Source organism: Lithobates pipiens, unplaced genomic scaffold, assembly GCF_037356315.1.
Source record: "Lithobates pipiens isolate NorthernLeopardFrog02 unplaced genomic scaffold, aLitPip1_a1.2 Scaffold_1, whole genome shotgun sequence".
NCBI classification, from domain to species: Eukaryota; Metazoa; Chordata; class Amphibia; order Anura; family Ranidae; genus Lithobates; species Lithobates pipiens.
In genome coordinates this window covers 186,657,821-186,680,770 of record NW_027507685.1, presented here as the reverse complement: position 1 = coordinate 186,680,770, position 22,950 = coordinate 186,657,821, and positions in this window count along the sequence as shown.

Here is a 22,950-nt window from a genome sequence, read left to right as displayed (position 1 = left end):
TCCCAAACTCAACCATAGTTAATTGAGCCGGGTCTATTCTGTAGTGCGACATGAATGTGTTTTTTTGACATCCAAGTTGCTGCCTTGCATATAGTCTCTGGTGATACTCTACAGTACGCTGCCCATGAGGCCGCCATCGCCCTCGTTGAATGCCCTTTCAGGTTTTCCGGTATTGGAAGATGTTGAACTAGATATGCTTTCTTGATAACTTTAATCAACCATGAAGCTATTGTCCTTGAAGAAGCCGCCTGACCTTTTTTGGCGCCATGCGGAATGACCAGGAGGTTTTCCGACTTTTTTAATGGAGCGGTAACTTCCAGATAGGTAGAGATTGCAGACTTCACGTCCAGAGGATGAGGATTTCCATCTGTGTTGAGAAAAACAGGGAGATTGATCTCCGGATTAAAGTGGAAGCTAGATGCTACCTTCGGCACAAACTGGTCCGAAGGTCTGAGTACAACCCTGTCTGGGTAAAAAACTAGGTGTGGTTCTTTGATTAATAGAGCTTGCAGCTCGGAGACCCTCTTGGCCGACGTGATTGCAACTAGAAATGATAGTTTTAGTGCCAAGCCCTATAGGGATATTGATCCCACCGGTGAGAAAGGTTCTTTTGCTAAAGCTTCCAGAACGATTGACAGCTCCCAGGTCGGAAAAGTTGGTTTTCTGGGAGGCCTTATTTTTAGGCACGCCTTCTGAAACTGAATGATGAGGGGGTTTAAAGCCCATTTGATTCCTGTCATTGTGGATATGGCAGAGACGTGAACTTTTAAGGTGCTTGACTTTAACCCTTTCTCTAGGCCTAGTTGTAGAAATTCTAACACCTGAGAGACTGATGGAGAGAGGGGGTTCCAGGACTGCTGTTGGGCTATTGCGAAAAATTTCTCCCAAATCTTATTATATATGTTGTTTGTCGATTTCTTCCTTGCTTGTTGTAAGGTAGATATTACTCTTAACGAACACAACCTTTCCCTTTCAATTTCCAAGCCGTCAGGTGTAATCGCTCTGGTGACGGGTGTAGGAATTGCCCCTGCGAGAGCAAGTCTGGGAAAGGCGGAAGTGGGAGAGGCTCCTCTGTGTTTAATTGCAGGATGGTCGGAAACCATGGTCTTCTGGGCCAGAAGGGCAACACTGCTATTACTGTGGAAGACGAACTCCTCAGTCTGGCCAGAAACCTGGCTATCAGGGGCACCGGAGGGAATATGTAACCTAGGGCGAAATTCCCAAGGATGGTGGAGACAGTCGATCCCTGTTGCTGCTGGATAGGCGGTCCTTGCTATGAAGTGGGTACATTTGCGGTTCGCTGGAGTTGCTGCCAGATCCATATCGGGAACGCCCCATTTGCGTGTCAGAAGAGTAAAGGCCTTGTGATTGAGAGACCACTCGTTGTTTGATATAAATATTCGACTTAGGTCTTCCGCGAGTTGGTTGTGAATCGCGGGTATGTATACTGCCTTCAAATCCGTCAGATGGACCTGTGCCCACTCGATTATAGGTTGAACTTCCTGCATTAGGATTTTGCTTCTGGTGCCCCCTTGCCTGTGGACATAATTCACAGCCACTGTATTGCCCATGCGCAGGAGGACACTCTTCCCTGAAAGAAGGGGACTGAAGGTTAGGAGTGCTTGCCATGCGGCCCTGAGCTCCAGAACGTTTGAGACTATCCCTTGTGGACAGAAGGGCCAGCGGCCCTGTGCTCCCCGGTCTAGATGATACGCTCCCCACCCATGATGACTGGTGGATATAGTTTTTCCTGGGGAAGCCCTACTGTGTTGGATCTGGTGTCTAATTCAGCTCTTAGGAAGACCATTTTCTGTACTGGGACCAGGCTGCTCTTCCTCCAATTCACTATCCACCCGAATTGCTGGAGTGTGGAAATCAGAATTGACCGATGTCGTAGAAGTGTTTCTTGATTGTCTGCTAGAAGAAGAATATCGTCTCAATAGTGCTATAACTGGAAGTAAAACCTTTGTGAAGGTCCTGGTTGCCGTCGATATCCCGAACGGGAGGCTTTTGAATTGAAAGTGTTGCTTGCCTATCGCAAAGCGCAGGTACTTTTGAAAGGTTTGATGCACTGGAATGTGTAGATAAGCGTTGGACAAATCGACCGGGAGCATCCAATCTTTCTCTCCTACTGTTAGCAATATTGATTGGAGACTCTCCATCTTTAACGATTCGACTAGAATCATTTGGTTCAACTTTTTTAAATCCAACACAGGCCTCAGGTCTCCTGTCTTCTTTAAAACCAAGAAAAGGGGAGAGTAAAAACCTTCTCCTCTCTGCTCCTGTGGAACTTCTATGATTGCTTGCTTCTGGAGCAACTCCATGCGCCGCCTCTGCTACAAAATCACCTGCTAGGCTGAGTTCCTGCAGTGCTGAAATAATCTTGTCTTGGTCTGCTGCTTCCAGTATTAATTTTTCCACGCCGGACGTCCAGGAGGTGATGGCTCTACCGACCGCTGCTAGAGCAATTGCTGGCCTACAAGCCCCACCCGCTGCTGAATAGGCTTTCTTAAGGTCGAGGTCGATCTTGCGATCCATCACATCCTTAAATGTTACGGTGTCTTCTATTGGTAGGGTTACATGGCACGCTAAACGCATCAGTGAGGAGTCTACCACAGGAGCGGGGAATAAGAGGGTTCACTGCTGGCTCTTTTAGGGGATAGAGCTTTGCTAATCTATTATTCAAACCGGATTTTTTTTCTGGTTTTTGCCATTCATCATTTATGAGCTCTTCTAGCTCTTCAATAAAGGGAAAGACCTCCGGGTCTTTTTTTAGGTTAGTGAAATATTTTCGTAACTTAGGTGGGGCGTCTCTCTCTTCTTCCCAACCGATCGCCTCCTTAACTGATTTCGCAAATGGGTTTATCAATGCAAAGTCGAAAACCGTAGGGGTCAGAGGTTCCTCTTCCTCTGGGGAGTCGTCTGGATCCTGAGCAGTGTGTGAAGTTGAGGCTGAGTTAGATGACCTGATTGGATCATATGCTGTCACCTGCAAAATCGTTTCTTTAACCGAGTCTTCTTATTATATTGGAAGCTTCTCTTGCGTCAGCTTCTTTGTCTCAAGTTGCTTCCTCCAGACAGATTTGGCAAACAAGCTTATTAGGTAATGCTTGCACTCCACAGACCCAGCAGGTATTAACCGCAGGACGGGTATGGTGCTCCTCTCGGTGCGAGGATGACGCTTCTCTGCGGTGACGGGAAGACCTTGACCGACTACGCCGAGAGTGAGAGTGTCTTGAGGGGGAACGTTCCTTCCGTTTAGAATGGGATGACCCCAATGACCTGCCAGAGCTACCAAAATGAAAGGTATTAATGGGCAGTGCTCTCTTTTCTCCTCTTCGCTACTTACCAATCCATACGTCCCCTTACCTTGTAGTTCTTGGATGGTCTACTATGGCAGCGGTCTCCATAGGGAAGAATAGAGTACACCTGTGACCAGAGGTTTTCAGTGTGAGAGCTAATGCAGAGTATAAGCAGAAGGTGCTGACATAGAATAAACGGTAAAGTAACATAAAGATGATAGAAAAAAACCTTACCAGAGACTAAGGAGGACTTGTCTTTCAAGGCAGCAGGCTGTGTGCAGAAACCAGGATGGAGGGTGGTGTAGAAAACACAAGCAGCATTTAAGAATGAAAAAGGCAGTTTTTAAATAGACCGCCGTCGCCGGAGGAGTGACGTCACCGCCGCGCATGCGCACTGGCCGGCCGCGCCGCCCTGCGCCATCTTGGATGCTGGCAAATGCAGAGGGCAGGGGAAATGTCACTTCCTGAGCGCCGAGCGTCCAAACGCGGCCGCCATGATGGAAAGGGCATACCGCTGTGGAACTACAGGGCTCAGCATGCACGGAGGAGGAAAAAGAAGGAAAAAAAAGAGAAAAAAGAAAAACTAAAATGAAACAGAAGATAGAGGTATGCTGGGGAAGTAAATAGGAGAGTAGTAGCTGGAACAAAAAAGGCAGAGGGAGACCGCTGCAAAACTTTAAAACCTCTTTAAGGTTTTTTTTTTTTTTTTTTTTTAGGCATTTGGATTTGTTTTTGCCCCTGAGACCACCAGAGTGGGGCCCCCTGTGTTATAGCTCATTTAGAGACTGTACAGTCAGGGGCTTCCAGGTAGGAGAGGCCGAACCTAGCTGGGGTGGTGCGGTAAGGGGGTCCGTTGCTAACCGATCGAATACGTGATGTCCCATTCAGGTGAGGAAAAAAGGAGAATGCAGCGGTGGACTCCTCTTCAAATCTTATAGCTAACCAGTCCTATCAGGTTGTGGAGGCGGAGTCACAACCCAGTGTGTGTGCTGCCATGATGCGTCAGGAAAACACATTTTCTTTTCAATGATTTTTATTGAAAATACGTTTTTTAAAGACAATAAGGCTCTCAATAACACAAATATCGTGTCAACAACAGTGTTGCAATAGTGGGTGTCATATCAGTGCAGTTGGATCATTGTACAACTATGCCATATCAAAGTTACCAACCATTAACCGTCCCTGTCCAGAGAACAAGGTGATGATTTATGGGATTCCTAGAACTCACTGATCGAAGAAAACCATTCACTGTATACTGAACAATGTTATTTTAAACATTTATAATAAGTCAAGGCTATTATACTTATATGATTCCGAGAAGCATTGCATAGAAGACAGAGAACAGAAAAAATCCCTGCGGAGTGACTCCTAGAACCAGATTTCCCAGCATGAATCCATAATAGAAAACTCATTGTCTAGTATAAGCTAGGCTTAAGATAACATTATAGCCCACTATCAAATGTTTGGGATCCCAAAATAGGGCAAAGTGAGAATTTGTATGAAGGAAGAAAAAAAGGTAAGCGGAAAAAAGAAGAAAAGAGAAAAAGTCGAGGTTTACGGTTGATCACCACATTCCAGACTACTGACCCCTCCCCCCGCCCCATCCTCACGGTGACTGGAGATATCTAATCCAGGCGTTCCAAATATTTTCAAGCTGATTTTGTTGATCACAAAGGATAGTAGTCAATTTTTAATTTATCATGATCCAGTAAATTGAATTTTTCACTAATGCTAAATTTATCGGGTGGGGCGCTTTCCATGCACGTGCTATGGTGGTCTTAGCTGCCGGAAAGATAAAAAAGATGAGGCTCCTGAGATGTCTGGGCAGTTCACTCGAAAGATCAGAAAATAAGGCCGTCTTAACGTTTTCGGGTATATTCACTCCAGTCACCGAATAAACCAAATTAAATATTCTTATCCAAAACCACTTGACTTTCGGCACGTTTACCAGATGTGGAGCATTGTGCCCTCCTGGCCACACCCCCTGAAACAGAGAGGCGATGCATCTGTGTAGATTTTAGTTAGCATTGACGGAACAAGTTACCAGATGGACAAAAAACAGAAAACAGCAGCCAGCATAAACATTGTTGATCACAATATGAATATTTGTAGAAACTTCATATGTCAAGTCTTTTACAATTCATAAAAGACTTGACAGATCAAAGAGTCCCCACCATAAAAATAAAACTCTCATGGTGAAGTACGTAAGGATGAGTGATTTATTAAAATCCAATGCAGAATACAGCTGTCTTTATAAAAATCACAGAAAAAAATCCAAAAATACTGTTATTCGTAGCGTGCTTATAGCATCAGCAGACCAAGGAGGGCTCACACACTGAAGTCGGTGCAGGGGACCCACCTTCTACCTTTTTTTTCCACTTGTCCTTTTGGGTTTCATACAACCATTTGAGCGCTGCATATGAACTTTCTACCATCGTGACAATACTTTGTAGTTTGCCTCCACCAGAGAAGTGTTAACAATTCCCTTGTGCACCATGGTCGACCATTTGGACCAAACGTCCTCATCAATATTCTCCCCCAGGTAATTGATAGGGGAGTTTAGATCCATTAACAGAATATACAACTCTGATATACTATTCCAGGTCCCAAGACAGCTCAGGCATTTGTTTTCGTAAAATTTTCTAGTGTCCCAATGGTCTCGGAATAGTGACGGTAAATAATAGGTAATTTGGCAGAGTTGAAACGACTCCATTAGGGGCATTTCCAGAGTATCTCTAAAATAAGAAGGCTTTCAAATGCCCTTATAATCTATAATATATATATATATATATACAGTATATATATAAAATATAAACACACTTTAATAACTGAACTTACCTAAACTGTGGCTCCCTAAAGATCTCGCCTACAGAGCCTGGGTGGCCCTTGCACTGCAACGCTTCTGGAACCTACACCTTGTCCCCAGCACATACTTGCTTTCTATTTACATTGTTGGAAAACTTGAATGCAGCTCATTCAGCTGTTGATCATCATTCCTGCTGAAATTAATGGACTGTGGGTCAGCAATGACAAGGGACGAGGTTCTAAGAATCTTCAGAAGATTTTGAAGATCTGTTCTGTGGTTTCAGGCAGACCTTCATTATATAGAGGGAGGGCAATATAAAAAATAATAAAGATATAATTAATGTATTTTTTATTTAAAAAACCCCAGAGATGTAGTAGAGTGGAAGACCACCCTGCCCAGCACACCATGCACAAGTCCCTGCCCTGCTTCTTCCCCTCCAGAACAACAACCCACCTGCTTGAGGCTTTCATCATCCTCCATCTTGTGCCCTCTGTATACCAGGGACCTCCTCACGACATTCCCGGCCATTAACCTATATTTCCCAAAGGAAGGAATGTCCACACAGAAGTAGGATTGCTGCACTTTACTGTTGGTGAAAGATGGCAAATACAGTCAAGTCACATCAACATACCACCCGGGATCAATTGACAGTACATTGACTATCCCATATAGTGGATGATCTATGTGAAAGCATCCAGCAGCACATAGAGAAAGCCAACTTCTCTAGCTCAGTCTCTCTCCGCCAGAGGTTTTGGCTCACCCTAGGCTGTCTGAGCCTACTCATTGTTACTTGCAAATAGGACTGCTGCAGACACCTCTAGCAGGGTATACCTCTTCCAGGTCCTCAGGTGGAATAGCCTCACTCCAGGGAATGCTTGATCTGGCCTAAAAGGCATTTTGCAACCTGCCCTAGCCCCCACCACCATGAGAATCAGGAAGTCTACAGCTGGCTCTGCTTGGTGCAGGTCTACTTCTCACTGCCCTCCATCCCTATCCAGGGCCTCAACTTCCTGACTACATCTGGCAAATGGTGAGGTCTCTGGCTCCCATGTCCCAAATGGCTCCTTCTAACCAGGCTTCTATGTGGCACTGACTCATTCATTGCATCACTACTAGAGGTCTCTAGCTAAAAGAGACCTAGCACCTGATTACACCATTCTCTTTAACCACTCTCTTTTTTGGGACAGAACCACATAATGGTAGACTAGTTAAAGAGGAGAGCCAGTTTTAAAAAAAAAATGTTTTAAAGTCAGCAGCTGCAAACACTGTAGCTGCTGACTTTTAATAAGCAGACTTACCTGTCCAGGGCGCCCGAGATGTCGGCCGCCCGAGGCTGACCCGTCCCTCGGCTCTCGGTTCCGGCGCTGCCATTTTAACTAAGGGAAACAGGCAGTGGAACCTTGCGGCTTCACTGCCCATTTCCTACTGTGCATGCGCGAGTCACACAGCGCTTTGTGAATGGGGCGCGCTGTGTTCTGGGACACACAGTTCCCAGAACACACAGCGCCCCATTACCCAGAAGACGCCGCACGGAGGCGAGAAGACCGAAGAGGAGGAAGAGGCAGATTAGGACGATGTGCCTAGCAACAGGCATTTCTGGTAAGTTAAAAAAAATTATTTTTTTCATTTTTTTTCAGATTTTTTTCTAAATTTTAATGTATTTTTGTTTTTCAGGGTGGCCCTACACTTTAACTGCACCTGCTTACACGCTATGTGCAATTTTACTTTAGACAATTGCAGTACAGAGAATGTTTTGCCAGTCATTTGAACTGTAAGAAGACAATTACCATCCTAAGCCCTGTCTCTGTGAATAACTAAAGCTGACTGAGGGAACATGGAAGAAATGAAGACGGCCTAGCTAGGACGAAACTAACTAGCCTTAAACATGAGGTAAGGACAGAGGAAGATTCCAAAATTTCAGTATAAAAGGTGTCCCAAAATAGCCATTAGATGTCAGCATACTACAAAAAAATAACCTAAAGCAGTTTAATACCTTGGACAGAGGGGGGGGGGGGCTCTGGATGTGGTATACTTGGATTTTGCAAAAGTGGTTGACACAGTTCTCCACACACAGCTAATTGGTAAGGTAAAATCTACAGGTTTGTAAAAATCAGTTTGTAAATGGATAGAAAAAAAAAGTTACGTGGCTGTGACGCAATTTGTCAGGGAGGAGCCAGGTGTTGTGTTCGTCACTTCCGGTCGCGGCCGAGACCGGAAGTCTCTTTGTTTACAAGCGCTACAGTGATTTTATATGTAAGTGTGGATTTTATTCTTCATTAAATATTCGTGAATACTACACATGAGAGTCCCCTTCTTTTTCCCTATGGTCATACTGAACCCGATGTATGAGTGAGCCTTGTAGAGAAGAGCCAGCAATGTTCTTTTACAAAGCACATATGACCCTTAGGGGTCTCGAATTGAGGTGAGAGGCTGGGGGCAACAGGGAGGTGCACCATTAAGCACTGAAGGTGGAGCATTTTTTGTGGAGTTTGCCTGCACTTTGTATACACATTGCATGATTGCAAAGACTGTCACTATTGGAATACTATTGTTTGGATAGCACCGGATATTTCTTCACTGGAAATTTTTCTTGGATGGACTTTATTGAAATTTTGTATTGGGACTGTTTATCCATCTTTTCACTTTGCACAGTTTTTTGAGTGTTGATCATTATCGCATATTATATGCGTTGTTTGCACTTTAGTCACTTTAATATTTATTTTGCACTACTTATTGAGTTTGCACATTTTCTTCTATTTATGTTGTATTTTGATTAATTTAAGGAGATATTTATTTATTTATTGTTATACAGGTAGCGCTACATAATTTTATATTTATTTAACAGTTAATGTCGAGATCTTTATTTATGTTGGCAGCTTCCCGATAGTTTTTTATTAGTTCAGCTAGAGAGGGATAGTAATTAAGGGTTGTGTGCATTAGTACTTTCATTTATACTTAACCCCTTGATCACCCCCTAGTGTTAACCCGTTCCCTGCCAGTGTCATTTTTACATTGATCAGTGCATTTTTTTTAGCACTGATTAATGTAATAACGTCACTCATCCCCAAAAAGTGACATTTGGGGGCAGATTTCTTAGCCGCAATGTCCCAGTCCCGCTAAAAATGGCAGATCGCTGCCATTACCAGTAAAGGCAATAAAAAATAAAAAATAAACGTCCCTAAATCTATCCCATAGTCTGTAGATGTGATAACTTTTATGCAAACCAATAAATATATGCCTATTGCGTTTTTATTTTACCAAAAATATGTAGAAGAATGTACAGTGGCTTGCAAAAGTATTCACCCCCTTGACATTTTTCGTGTTTTGTTGCCTCACCTGGAATTAACATGGATTGTTTGAGGATTTGTATCATTTAATTTACAGAACATGCCCACAACTTTGAAGATTTTTTTTTTATTGTGAAGCAAACAACAAATAGGACAAAATAACAGAAAAAAGTCAATATGCATAACTATTCACCCCCCTAAAGTCAATGCTTTGTAGTAGAGGTCGACCAATATGGGTTTTTCTCTGGCTGATGCAGATGCCAATATTTAATATATAATGCCGATTTTTGCGGCCAAAATTTTAAGCTGATTTTTCTTTTTTGGGCAGGTGGCACTGGTTTTCACTGGCAGGTGGCACTGGTTGGCACTGGCAGGTGGCATTGGTTGGCACTGGCAGGTAGCACTGGTTGGCACTGGCAGGTGGCATTGGTTGGCACTGGCAGTTGGCACTGATTGCCACTGGCAGGTGGCACTGGTTGGCACTGGCAGGTGGCATTGTTGGCACTGGCAGGTGTCACTGATTGGCACTGGCTGGCATTGGCAGGTGGCACTGGTTGGCACTGATTGCCACTGGCAGGTGGCATTGGTTGGCACTGGCAGGTGTCACTGATTGGCACTGGTAGGTGTCACTGATTGGCACTGGCAGATGGCACTGGTTGACATTCAGAGGTGGGACTGGTTGACACTGGTTGGCACTGGCAGGTGTCACTGGTTGGCACTGGTTGGAACTGGCAGGTGTCACTGATTGGCATGGGCAAGTGTCACTGATTGGCACTGGCGGTTGGCACTGGCAGGTTTCACACTGAGCCGGTTTAAGAGAGGCCAGCTGTCAGAATTCAGCGTGATGTTGGGGTTGATGGGACCTGGAGTGGGCGGGGCCCTGCACCTATCAAACGCCAGCCAATGATTGGGCTGCTTAAGAAAGTGGGCAGGATCACATAGCGGCCCGCCCAGATCCCATCCCATTGGCTGGTGTTTGATAGCTGGGTCCTGCCCACCCCGACATCACGCTGAATTCTGACAGCTCCTCTCTCTCTCTCTGGATTCAGTTGCAAATCAGTTTCACACACTGAGCGTTGGAGCTCAGAGGTCAGCCAATTTCTTAAAAAAGCCCAAATATCGTCTGACCTCTACTCTGTAGAGCCACCTTTTGCAGCCATCACAGCTCCAAGTCACTTTGGATAAGTCTCTATGAGCTTGCCACATCTTACCACTGGGATTTTTGCCCATTCCTCCTTGCAAAACTGCTCCAGCTCCTTCAGTTTGGATGGTTTGCTCTTGTGAACAGCAATCTTTAAGTCTCACCACAGATTTTCTATTGGATTGGGGTCTGGGCTTTGACTAGGTCATTCCAACTCATTTACATGCTTCCACTTAAACCACTTAAGTGTTGCTTTAGCAGTGTGTTTGGGGTCATTGTCCTGCTGGAAGGTGAACCTCTGTCCTAGCCTCAAATCACACACAGTGGTACAGATTTTGCGCAAGAATATCCCTGTATTTAGCACCATCCATCTTTCCTTCCAATCTGAACAGTTTACCAGTCCTGACTGCTGAAAAATCCGCACAGCATGATGCTGCCACCACCATGTTTCACTGTGGTTGGTGTTCTTTGTGTGATGTGATGTGTCGGGATTGCGCCAGACATAGCTGGTTTTCTTTGATGGCCAAAGAGTTTAATTTTAGTCTCATCAGACCAGAGCACCTTCCTCCATACATTTTGGGAGTCTCCCACATGCCTTTTCGCAAACTCAAAAACGTGCCATTTTGTTTTTTGCTGAAAGTGATGGCTTTCTTCTGGCCACTCTGCCATAAAGCCCAACTCTATGGAGTGTACGGCTTTTTGTCATCCTATGTACAGATACTCCAGTCTCTGCTATGGAACTCTGCAGCTCCTCCAGGGTTACCTTCGGTCTCTGTGCTGCCTCTCTGATTAATGCCCTCCTTGCCTGGTTCGTGAGTTTTGGTGTGCGGCCGTCTCTTGGCAGGTTTGCTGTTATGCCATTTTCTTTCCATTTGGTTATGATAGATGTGATGGTGCTTCTAGGGATCAGCAAAGATTTGGATATTTTTTTATAACCCAACCCTGATTTGTACTTCTCAACAACATTGTGCCTTACTTGTTTGGAGAGTTCATTGGTCTTTATGGCAGTGTTTGGTTAGTATTGGCTCTTGCTTAGGTGTTACAACTTCTTGGGCCTTTCAAAAAGGTGTGTATATGTAATGACAGATCATGTGACACTTAGATTGCACACGGGTGGACATCATTTCACTGATTGTGACTTCTGAAGGTAATTGGTTACACCAGAGCTTTTTATGGGCTTCATAAAAAAGGGGATGAATACATACGCGAATGCCAATTATCAGTTTTTTATTTCTGAGAAATAGTTTTATGTATATATTTTTCTAATGTTACTTCACCAACTTAGACTATTGTGTTCTGATCCATCACATATAATTCAGATTAAAAAAAAAAAAAACATTGAACTAAAGGCTGTAATGAAACAAAATAGGTAAAAAGCCAAGGGGGTGAATATTTTTGCAAGGCACCGTATAGCGGCCTAAAATGATGAATACATTTTTTTTTTCCGATTTTTTTTTTTTGGATATGTATTATAGCAGAAAGTAATTTTTTTCAAAATTGTCTGTCTTTTTCTGTTTATAGCACAAAAAATAAAAAAAAAACAGAGGTGATCAAATACCCCCAAAAGAAAGCTCTATTTGTGGGAAAAAAAAGGACGCAAATTTTGTTTGGGTACAGCGTCACATGACCATGCAATTGTTAAAGCGAGTGCCATATCACAACAAATGGCTTGGTCATTAACGGGAAAATCCTTCTGGGGCTGAAGTGGTTAATTGGGCAGCTATGTGGCAGATGTGGTTTAATGTTGATAAATGTAAAGTTATGCACTTGGAGGCCAAGAATATGCATGTATCATACATACTAGGAGATTACAACTGGGGGATCCATAGTGCAGAAGGATCTGTTTTTTTTTTTTTTTTTTTTGATCATAAGCTTAATAATAGCAAGCAATGCCAAGCTGTGGTTTCCAAAACGACCAATGTCCTTTCTTGTATTAAGAGAGGTATGGACTCCAGAGATAGAGAGAGAGAGATCATTTTGCCCCCGTACAAATCATTAGTAAGACCCCATCTGCAATATGTTTTGGGCACCAGTTCACAAAAAGTATATCGGGGGAACTGGAGAAAGTGCTGGGAAGGGCAACTAAACTGATAAGAGGCATGGAGGAGTTCAGCTATGAGGAAAGGTTAGAGGAACTGAATTTATTCTCTCTTGAGAAGAGGAGAATAAGGGGGGATATGATCAACATGTACAAATACTTGTACAAGTGAACTTGGTGTTGAGTTATTCACTTTAAAGTCATCACCGATGACAAGGGGGCACTCTTTACATCTAAAGGAAAAGAGATTTCATCTCCAAATATGCAAAGGGTCCTTCACAGTAAGACCTTGAAAAATGTGGAATAGACTCCCTCCAGAGGTGGTTCTGTCCAGCTCAGTAGATTGCGTTAAGAAAGGCCTGAACTCTTTTCTAAATGGACATAGTATAACTGGGTACTAACATTTATAGGTAAAGTTGATCCAGGGAATATCCAATTCCCTCTCAGGGGGATAAGGATTTTTTCCCCCTGCTGTAGCAAACTGGATCATGCTTTGCTGTTTTTTTTTGCCTTCCTCTGGATCAACTGTGGGTATACAATTGTGTATATGGGGGTGTATGATTTTTTTTTTATATATGGGGGTGTATGATTTTATCTTATTTGTTATTGGCTGAATTAGATGGACTTGTGTCTTTTTTTCAACCTAAATATGTAAATACAACCCAAAAAAATGACATGAAAGTGGGACAGAATACACAATTTGAAAAGTTTGCAGTGTACGGTGAAATCAGCTTTAATCATCTTTTGGTATAGGTTTTGTGGTTCTTTAACTCAAAGTTGGTATGTTTCCTAAGAGCTTTCACTTAAATTTTTAACACCAACAGGGGCTGGCAATTATGTTTTTTCTTCAACCTATTTATAGTTGTAGTTGTACATATAATTGTCCAGCAATGTGCTCCAGTTGATATCTTTAAACAAAGCTACCATAAGTGGAAAAAAAGACTGAGGGGAATCATTAAGCGTAATTGAAAGGCCTTATCTACTGTATATGTCACTCAGAAATCTATTGACATTAAATGAGTATGGTATACAAATTATGATAAAACCTGCAGGCTCCTCTGCCCATAGGTTTATAAAAGTATAATTCTCGGACGTGCTTCTCCCAAAGGATTTAATTTTTAAAAGTGTGTTTCAAAGACTTGTGGCCTCAACCCACTAAAGAATATCTCATGAGATAATTGAATTACATGACACATTTTTCCAATTATCTCATGAGGTGCTGAAAATGTCAATTCACTATCACCTTATGAGTTATTTACCTCACCAAACAAAAACATGAGGTAAATAATGCATAAAACGGCATTAAAGTCAATTCACTAAAGGAAATAAATAAATGCAGGAGTTAAATAAGTAGTGGTCCAGGCATGAGTTATTTAACCACTTAAGGACTCTGAGCCTCATATTGAGGTTTGGTGTTTATAAGTTAAAATCATTTTTATTTGCTTGAAAATGTGCTAGAAAATTACTTAGAACCCGCAAACATTATACATATTTTTTTCTAACACCCTAGAGAATAAAATGGGAGCTGTTGCAATACTTTGTCACACCGTATTTACTCTGCGGTCTTATAAGCGCACTTTTTTTGGAAAAAATACACTTTTTTGAACTACAAAATAAGACAACAGTAAAGTTAGCCCAATTTTTTTTATATTGTGAAAGAGAATGTTACGCCAAATAAATTGATACCCAACATGTCACTCTTTAAAATTGCTGCTTGTGGAATGGCGACAAACTTTTACCCTTAAAAATCTTCACACGCGACGTTTAAAATTTTCCATGTTACCAGTTTTAAGTTAGAGGAGATTGAGGGCTGGAATTATTGCTCTTACTCTAACGATTGCGGCGATACCTCCTGCGCATGGTTTAAACACAGTTTTCCTATGCGGGCGCTACTCACCTATGCGTTCGCTTCTGCGCGGGAGCTTGGCGGGACAGGGCGAGTTACGTTTTTACATTTTTTTTCTTATTTATTTTAAATTTTACTTTTCATTTTGACACTGTCCTTTAAAAAAAAATTGGGTCACTTTTATTCCTATTACAAGGAATGTAAACATCCCTTGTAATAGAAAAAACAAAACAAAATAGGACCTCTTAAATATGGGTCACTTTTATTCCTATTACAAGGAATGTAAACATCCCTTGTAATAGAAAAAAAAAACATAATAGGACCTCTTAAATATATGATCTGGAGTCAAAAAGACATTACATCTCATATTTACACCAAAATGCAATAAAAAAAAAATGTAACTTGGAAGAAAAAAAAATTGTCCTTTAAGAGCATTGGGCTGAAGTGCGTTTGGCCTTCTTCCCCTCACTTGGCAGCCAGCCAAACAGGAGAGAGGACCCAATCATCTCTGCAGCAACCGATGGCTCCGGTAAACGGCGGAGACGATTGGAGCGCGATGGGAAAGGTGCCCTCTCCCATCCCCAGTAAAAGTGTTCTTGCGGCGAATCTGCCGCAGAGACCACTTTTATCTGAAAGAGGACCGCTGGCTGGAGAAGGGGATGCCGGGGTTATGGCAACTAGCTGCTGCCATAACGATGATATTCATCTTCAATGTACCGACGTATATCACTGTGAGCTAGTCCGGAAGTGCTTAAGGAATATAAACATCTAGGGGTCAATTCACCAAGAGTTAAATAACGATTGAAAAAAATGCTGTAAAATAACGCATGCGGCAAAACAATTTCAAATGTGATGTGTTGAAGAATTTTGCAGTAAATAACTCATGCGTTAAAGATTTGGTAAGGCTGTAATTGCCATATATTTTTATATGGTAATTTATAGCACGGTAGCTGGTTGTTAAGGAACAAACTGGGAAGCTGGGCTGCATCCTTAACAACAACAGATGACTCATCAGCTGTCAGCGAATTTCCCACTGACAGCTGAATGCAAACAAAACACGCCAGGAGTTTACCTTTGGGTCGAACCCTCCACATGTGGATCAGTAGAGGTACATAGTACCCTTACTCATTTACCAAAACAGTCCAAGTAAATAATATTTTTAAGTTGTCTGTGCTATTTAGTTATTTGTGTGCATAAAATATTGCAGGGATCAAAATGTCAAGTCCTGAGCTACTAGCCACATATCAGCCTCACTGTGCCCATTGCAGTCTAACTGTGCCCATTGCGACCACACTGGGCCCATTGCAGCCTCACCATGCCCATTGCAACCTCACTGTGCCCATTGCAGTCTCACTGTGCCCATTGCAGCCACACTGTGCCCATTGCAACTACACTGTGCCCATTGCAACCACACTGTGCCCACTACAGTCTTACTGTGCCAATTGCAGCCTCACTGTGCCCATTGCAACCACACTGTGTCCATTGCAGCGTCACTGTGCCCACTGCAGCGTCACTGTGCCCACTGCAGCGTCACTGTGCCCACTGCAGCGTCACTGTGCTTATATCACCCTCACTGTGCCCACATCAGCCTCACTGGGCTACCCCAAAGCACCCTCTCCATGTTGATGGCATGTGGCCTGGTACGGTTCAGGGGGAGCGCTCTCTTGTCCCCCTCCTCTTTTTCTGCAGCCTGCCAGGTTGCATGCTCGGATAAGGGTCTGGTATGGATTTTTTTTGGGGGGGGGCGCACTTTTTTTTTTCATTTTGGCGTGGGGTTCCCATTAAAACCCATACCAGTTCCGCTCTGGTATGGATTTTGAGGGTGCCCCTATGCCATTTTTTTTAAATTGCAGCAGTGTTCTCCTTAATATTCATACCAGACCAAAAGGGCTTGGTAATGGATTGTGGGGGATCCCATACCGTTTTTTCAATGACTTTTATCTGTATTCGTTATAGCCACTAGTACTTTTAAATGACTTTTTTTCCTTTAGAAATGTCATTTTGTGCAGGGACTGTTCTAAACACGAGAAAAATGTGCTACTTTACAGGGATACTATAGACACCCCCCAGGTATGAAATTTAAAGGAATATTTCACTTATTGTGTCACTTTAAGCATTATTAAAATCACTGCTCCCGAAAAAAACGTCAGTTTTAAAAACTTTTTTTTCCTTTAGAAATGTCATTTTGTGCAGGGATTGTTCTAAAAAAAAAAAGGTACCACTTTAGAAGCATACTATAGACACCCCCCCCCCCCCCCCAGATATGAAATTTAAAGGAATATTTCCCAACGGCCTAGAAAAGGTCTAAACCAAATCTGGAAAATACCTACCCATCCAGGCAGTCTCTCTGCTAGCGTGTTACCAAAATTATGTTTCAAGAACATCAGAGAGAAGAACACAATCGGGTTGCCCATACCTAGGGCATCCTTCTGCCTAGATAGGTAAGTCACATTCCGCTTCACAAAATTCAGCCTGTTCCCCCATAATAATTGTAACAAACAACTATAAATCCTGGTATAGATGCAAACAAAGCTGACATACAGAAAGGTAGGAATCAGGTAGGTTTTGATCAAGTCCACTCTTTCCCTCAAGGAGAGCAGCCACTCCTTCCAGCATTTCACCTTGACATCAACATCACTCAACCTGGTTTCCCAATTTGACTTAATGTAATCATCAGGGCCAAACTCGATGCCTAATACATTGACTTTCTGCTAAGGCTGGCTTCGGGAAGGTGTCCAGAAGTGTAAAGCTCTCACCTCCCTCACTCATCCAAAAAACTTCACTTTTATCACTGTTAACTTTGGAGCCTGATGCCTCAGAATACTGCTCTATAACTGGGCCTCCTCTGTCCCAGAGATGGAGACAGAAACGTCATCGGCATAGGCTACAACCTACAAGGGCGGCTCACCAGTAATGCCCACCGGCACCTCGCACATCGGTTCACGCTCTAGCCTTCTAAAAAGGGGTCAATTGCGAATGTGAATAGCAAAGTGCTCAGCGGACACCCCTGGTGCACCCCCGATTCAACCCTGAAGGGCCGTTCAACCCAACCGTTAACAAGCATGAAGCTCTCTGCCTCTCTGTATAAAGTCTTAAGCGAGCCAATATACCCACCCTCCAGGCAATACTTGTCAAGGAGAAGCCAGAGGTACTCATGATTGACATGATCAAAAGCCTTTGCCTGATCCAATGCCAGCAAATATTTTCAGGGCTGAAAGCTGGGGAAGTTCCAGAGCCTCCTGGACAGCTAACACTGCTGAAAAAGTGATCCTGCCCTGGACCGAACAGTGCTGCTGATAAGAAAGCAATCTGTCTGCTACTGACGAAAAGCGTCAGAAAATTGTCGTCGCCAGAATCTTTCTATCAACATTGAGAAGGCTAATGAGGTGCCAATTCACAATCATTGAGGGATCCTTTCCTTTTGACGACAGAATAACAGCAGATTGTCTCATGGAGGGAGGGAGCGAACCCTCTTGCAGACAGCCATTAAAAACCTCCACAAGATAAGGTACCACGCTGGATTTGAAAGTCTTATAAAATTCAGCCATCAATCTGTCTGTCCCAGGTGTTTTCTTAATAGCCAGACCGTAGCTTTGACTACCTATTCTGCTGTGTTTTCTCCCTTCAAACTTACCAGTGGAGTGTTATTTCCCAGACCTGGTTTAGAATCCAGAAAACTCAACATCTTTGCCCGATTGAGGTACTTCTCCCCCAGAAGATCCACGTAAAAACACCGAGACCTCCATGATCCCTGACCTGGATTTCATCAAAGAGCCTGTACTATCCCTTAGCCCAACAACCATCTTAACTGCTGCGCTTTGTTTTCAGTTCTGATAAGGGTCGGGCGAGTGTTATTTCCTGTAGTCCCTTTCCAGATCCAAAGAAGTGCGCCGGTCATACTGATACTTCCTAAGGAGAAGTTTAATCTCATAGATTGCTCCTGAATCTCCATGACTTGAGACAAGACGATCAAGTTTTCTCCGCAGCTGCTGGTACTTACCAAGCTGTTTCCTTTTTCCTATGGCCTTGAAAAACCCACTAATGGCAAGCACCCACCACTCCGACTTACTGCTGCAGTAATCCAGGATGGTTACCTGAGTCTGAAAAAAATCCTCAAAAGATTGTCTTACCTCCTTGCCAAGCCAAATTTATCCTCCAAATACCTTTTCCTTTAGGTGGCATATCTGAAGCATTAAGAATAACAGACAGCATAAGGTGATCAGAGAACTCCACCATATGACACTCAGGAGCCCGAAAAGGCAGCGTTCCCCTTAAAAAAAAAAAAAAAAAAACTATCCTTCTCTCCCAACTGCCTCACTTAAATGTGTACCCGGTGCTGTCTGGACAACACTTAATATGCACATCTTCCAGACCTGCTTCCCTGGCTATCGTATTAAGAAAGATGCTATCATATCTCAGTGGAGACTTTCCTGTCTTTGGGCCTAGTGACGGTATTAAAGCGGGATTCCGCTGACCTATAATTTTCTTTTTGTGTGTCTCATTGATATACGTTTATACTATTATTCTATCACTCACTTCTTGCTGGTTTTATATCCCTTGCTTGCCGATTTCGTCCATGAGGTAAACTTATAAAAATTCCTCCCGGCGGTTTCCATTTTGCTTGTGGGCATTTGAAGCCCACAACCACTGATTTCATGGATGCAGTGAATGCTGTGCTCCCAGCATTCACCGCTCGATCCCGCGCATGCTCAGTGATATCAGTGAGCAGCGCCGTAGAATTTCGGGTTGCCATCACAACGGGCGGCGTTGTCACGTGACCGGCGTCTTCCTTCCGAAATCTCACGAGATTTCGGCATGACGGTGTCCCCCACTGATTCTTGGGAAGAATCTAACAAAGCTCCCATGGGTCTTTGCGAAGCCGGGGAAAGGCGACAAACATGTCTACTCCCACGGGAGGAGAGCCCGGAAGTCATTGTAATAATTAATGCTAAAAGGTAATTACTGCATAATAATTTTTTTTAAATGTAATTTCAGGATCTATGGTCCAAAGTGATTTAAATAACATTAAGTTGCAATTTTGAGTACAAAACCGCTTTAACATCACCTCCAAAGACAACTTGCCGAGATGTAAAAAGGAAAGGCTTAATCTTTTTAAAGAGGCATTTTCTATCCCATCTAGTTTGTGGTCCATAAATATTTATTAAACGTAGATCATGCCCCTTGACAGAGACGTCCAGGACCATACACCTTCCAATCTCTACCTCCATAACCTGTTAACCCCTTACCATGCCACTAAAAATTGCTGCAACTCTGCTGTAAGGCTCAGCCACAAGAGACCAGAAGGTGAGGTCACGCCTCCACTCCTTCTTTGCCAGGTGGACATCGGCAAAGCTATCTAGCCAGGTCTCTTGCAAAAATAAAATATCACCATCCATCTCGCTGAGCAAAAATAAGGCCATATTACGAGCCCAACATTAATCATTGCCACATTTATCAGAGTGGGAGCCTCAGTCAATCTGGATGACTTAGTTACATTTGGAACACTGGGCACCTGAAACACTGGGGAAGAACACACAACATAAGTAGACACCAACATAGTAGGAAGCACAGACTGGGGGACACTAGAGGGGTCACACCTTCATATTGGGAAACTGACACCTGGGGGGGGGCCCTTAGGACTAGCTAAAACAGCGCCACCAACCCCTTGCTGCCCCTCACTTTCCTCCTCCTCCATCCTCAGCAGTTCTTACACCACTTACGGCTGATTATGGAGGGCTTCAGGGCAAAGGCTGTTGGGGTGACCTAACTTGTTACAGAGATTACAACGAATACTATTGCAATCCTTTGCAACATGCCCTGAACCCTGACAGAGGGAACATTTCTGCACAGAACTTGAGCTTGAAAAATACACCTTTTCAACACAGCGATGACAGCTTTGGTTGCCCTACATAAAAAATAATAATCCTGTCAACCTAGACCTATAAAGGCAGACAAAGGGATGTGCTTAACAACATTACCCGGGACATGTAGTTTTACTAACACTGTCCATCCTCCTGTCCATATCCCCCTATCATCTACAACTTTCCACAAGGGGTCTTGGACATCCACATATCTCCCCAACCACACCACCAGATCCGCAGCAGGAATGGACTTATTATGTACTAGAATGGTGATGTTTTTATATAATGGCTGGAAAGAGACTACTTTGGGTGACAAAAGCTGCCCATCTTGGAGACTCCTTCCACCTCTGCTCATATCTCTTCCAAAAGACATCTAATTATTTCGCCTTGACAAAGGAGAGGTCATACTCATATGACCCAATTGGGCTGATAAGGGCAAAAATCTCCACCTCTTTAAAACCCATCCCCTAAATACGGTCCACCACATCTCTCCTATTTGGGGCGGGGGGGAGCCTTCTCCAGTCCACCTCTATTGGACCACATTGCGGCGTTTAAAGGAGTTACCAGATGGTGTCAGAGTGACCTGACCTTCCTAGTGACCGCAGAATAACTGGCCCTACTCACCCTCAGGACAGGTGCAGCCACCGCTGCCGCATAGGAAATAACTGCACCCCTTGCAACATCCCACACATCACTTTTAGTTACAGACCCCTCTTTAGATAAGGTAGACACATCATTATTGTCAGGAACAGAAGGAGCAGAGACTTCTGACACAGAAATATCATTTACGTCACCCTTGGTAATTCTTTCATTACCAGTAACTAAACCGTTACCAACATTGGAGATGTCCATATCAGCACTCTTCACAGCAGAGTCCGCACATCCTTCAATGGCTGGATGTACACAGGTGGGAGTCTCAGCCAGGGGATGAACTTGCTCTTCGCCGCCATGAAAAGGTGAGAAGAGGGGATTGAAAAGAAGGATACCACATCCCAAAATTCTATAAGGAACAAAGAGAAAGGGGGGGCCAAAGTGGGTTGGAGGCTACCAACCCTGGGATTTTTAATGGTATCAGATCAACAAGATATGCAATCAACTAATAATTGCTAAAAAATATTTTTATTTAACCAACATCCATTCATAGTGTACAAAGACTACATTATACAGTCATAAAATCAATAGTGAGGCCGGATCAAGTATAGAACATCTCCAGAATTACCCCACTCTGATACATAAAAGCATAAATGCTAAGCTGCGATTATTCAACATGTTTTGCTCATAGCTCGAGCTTCATTAGGAATTGGCGCAGCAGCAGACCATGACTAATAAAATAAGAAAACAACATATGTTAAGTTCATAAACACTATATCCAAAAAAACACAATATACATTTCAAAAACAAATAAGTATACATGGAGAGAGATTATAGAAATCATATAAATAGGTGGCTGAAACAATAACAGAGATTTGTAAATATATCATTTAATATTTCCTTACCAATTGCGTCAGAGTCCCACAGGTCTATTAGTATATTTGCCGTTATTGATGAATAAGTAAGAAGTGGAACAGGAAGGTGCAATCAAGGCACCAGCTGGCCAATAAGTGCACAAACTGGAAAGTGACGCGTCAACCAGAAATCTAGTCTGTAGAGAGAAATACTATATTTTGTATACTGAGGCATAATGAGTTAAACCTAGTGATGTTTATGGTGAAGAAAATTTAATGTATATAGAGAAATTACAACGTCATATTACCTGGGTAATTGAATCAATCTTAGTGCAGACTGGTTTTAAATGGCCAGTATAGAAGAAGAGAAAAAGGAAAGCCAATAATGTTGCCAGATGAGTGACCTAGGTAGGTTATAAATACAGAAAAAATCAGCGCAGTACAACCCCTTTACAAAAAACTGGTCAACACCAAGGATCAATTACCAAATCCCAAAATACAATATATCAAACAGATGGTACAGCGCTCTAACTAAAATAAAATGATTACTAACATATTAAAATTAATTAAAAGTCCAAAGATAGCTTTTCTGTCAAAAAGTCCACGTGAGGAATCTTCAGTGGTATACAGTCAGTTCATGCATAAAGTGACTTAGTGCCAGGGGGGGGGACCACCACCAATGGTAAAATTGGCTGCTCACCTCATCGTATGGACCCTTTAAATTACAGAGGGTCGTATGCACTTAAATATCAACGAATGCTTATCAACTCGTCCAATCGCTGTACTCCTCTCAGACAATATCCGACCGGTTCACAAACGAAAACACAGCTTTCTTCCATTCAGAGTCAAATGAACTGACACGTTCGTGGAATACCCACACTGGATCAGTATATAGCAGTATTCACATTTCCTCAGACCATGTGGATAGAAAGACAGGCCATAGTGCTCTCCATAGAAAAACGTTTTAATTATGAATATACATAAAAAACACACTTACAATAACAAAGCTTCATACGATCGTTAAAATTAACAACGACCGCGGGTGACGCCACGTGATCCCCATCCATACGTTATGTTCCTATGGGCGGGACTTCATCAGCGGACATGGAAACTACGCGACACCCGATATATAAATAGAAAATAAGGGGTTCCTATAGTACATTTACTGTGAGCACGACGTGATGGACAACCTCTCCATGTTTACGAAAGTTACCAAGGTAACCA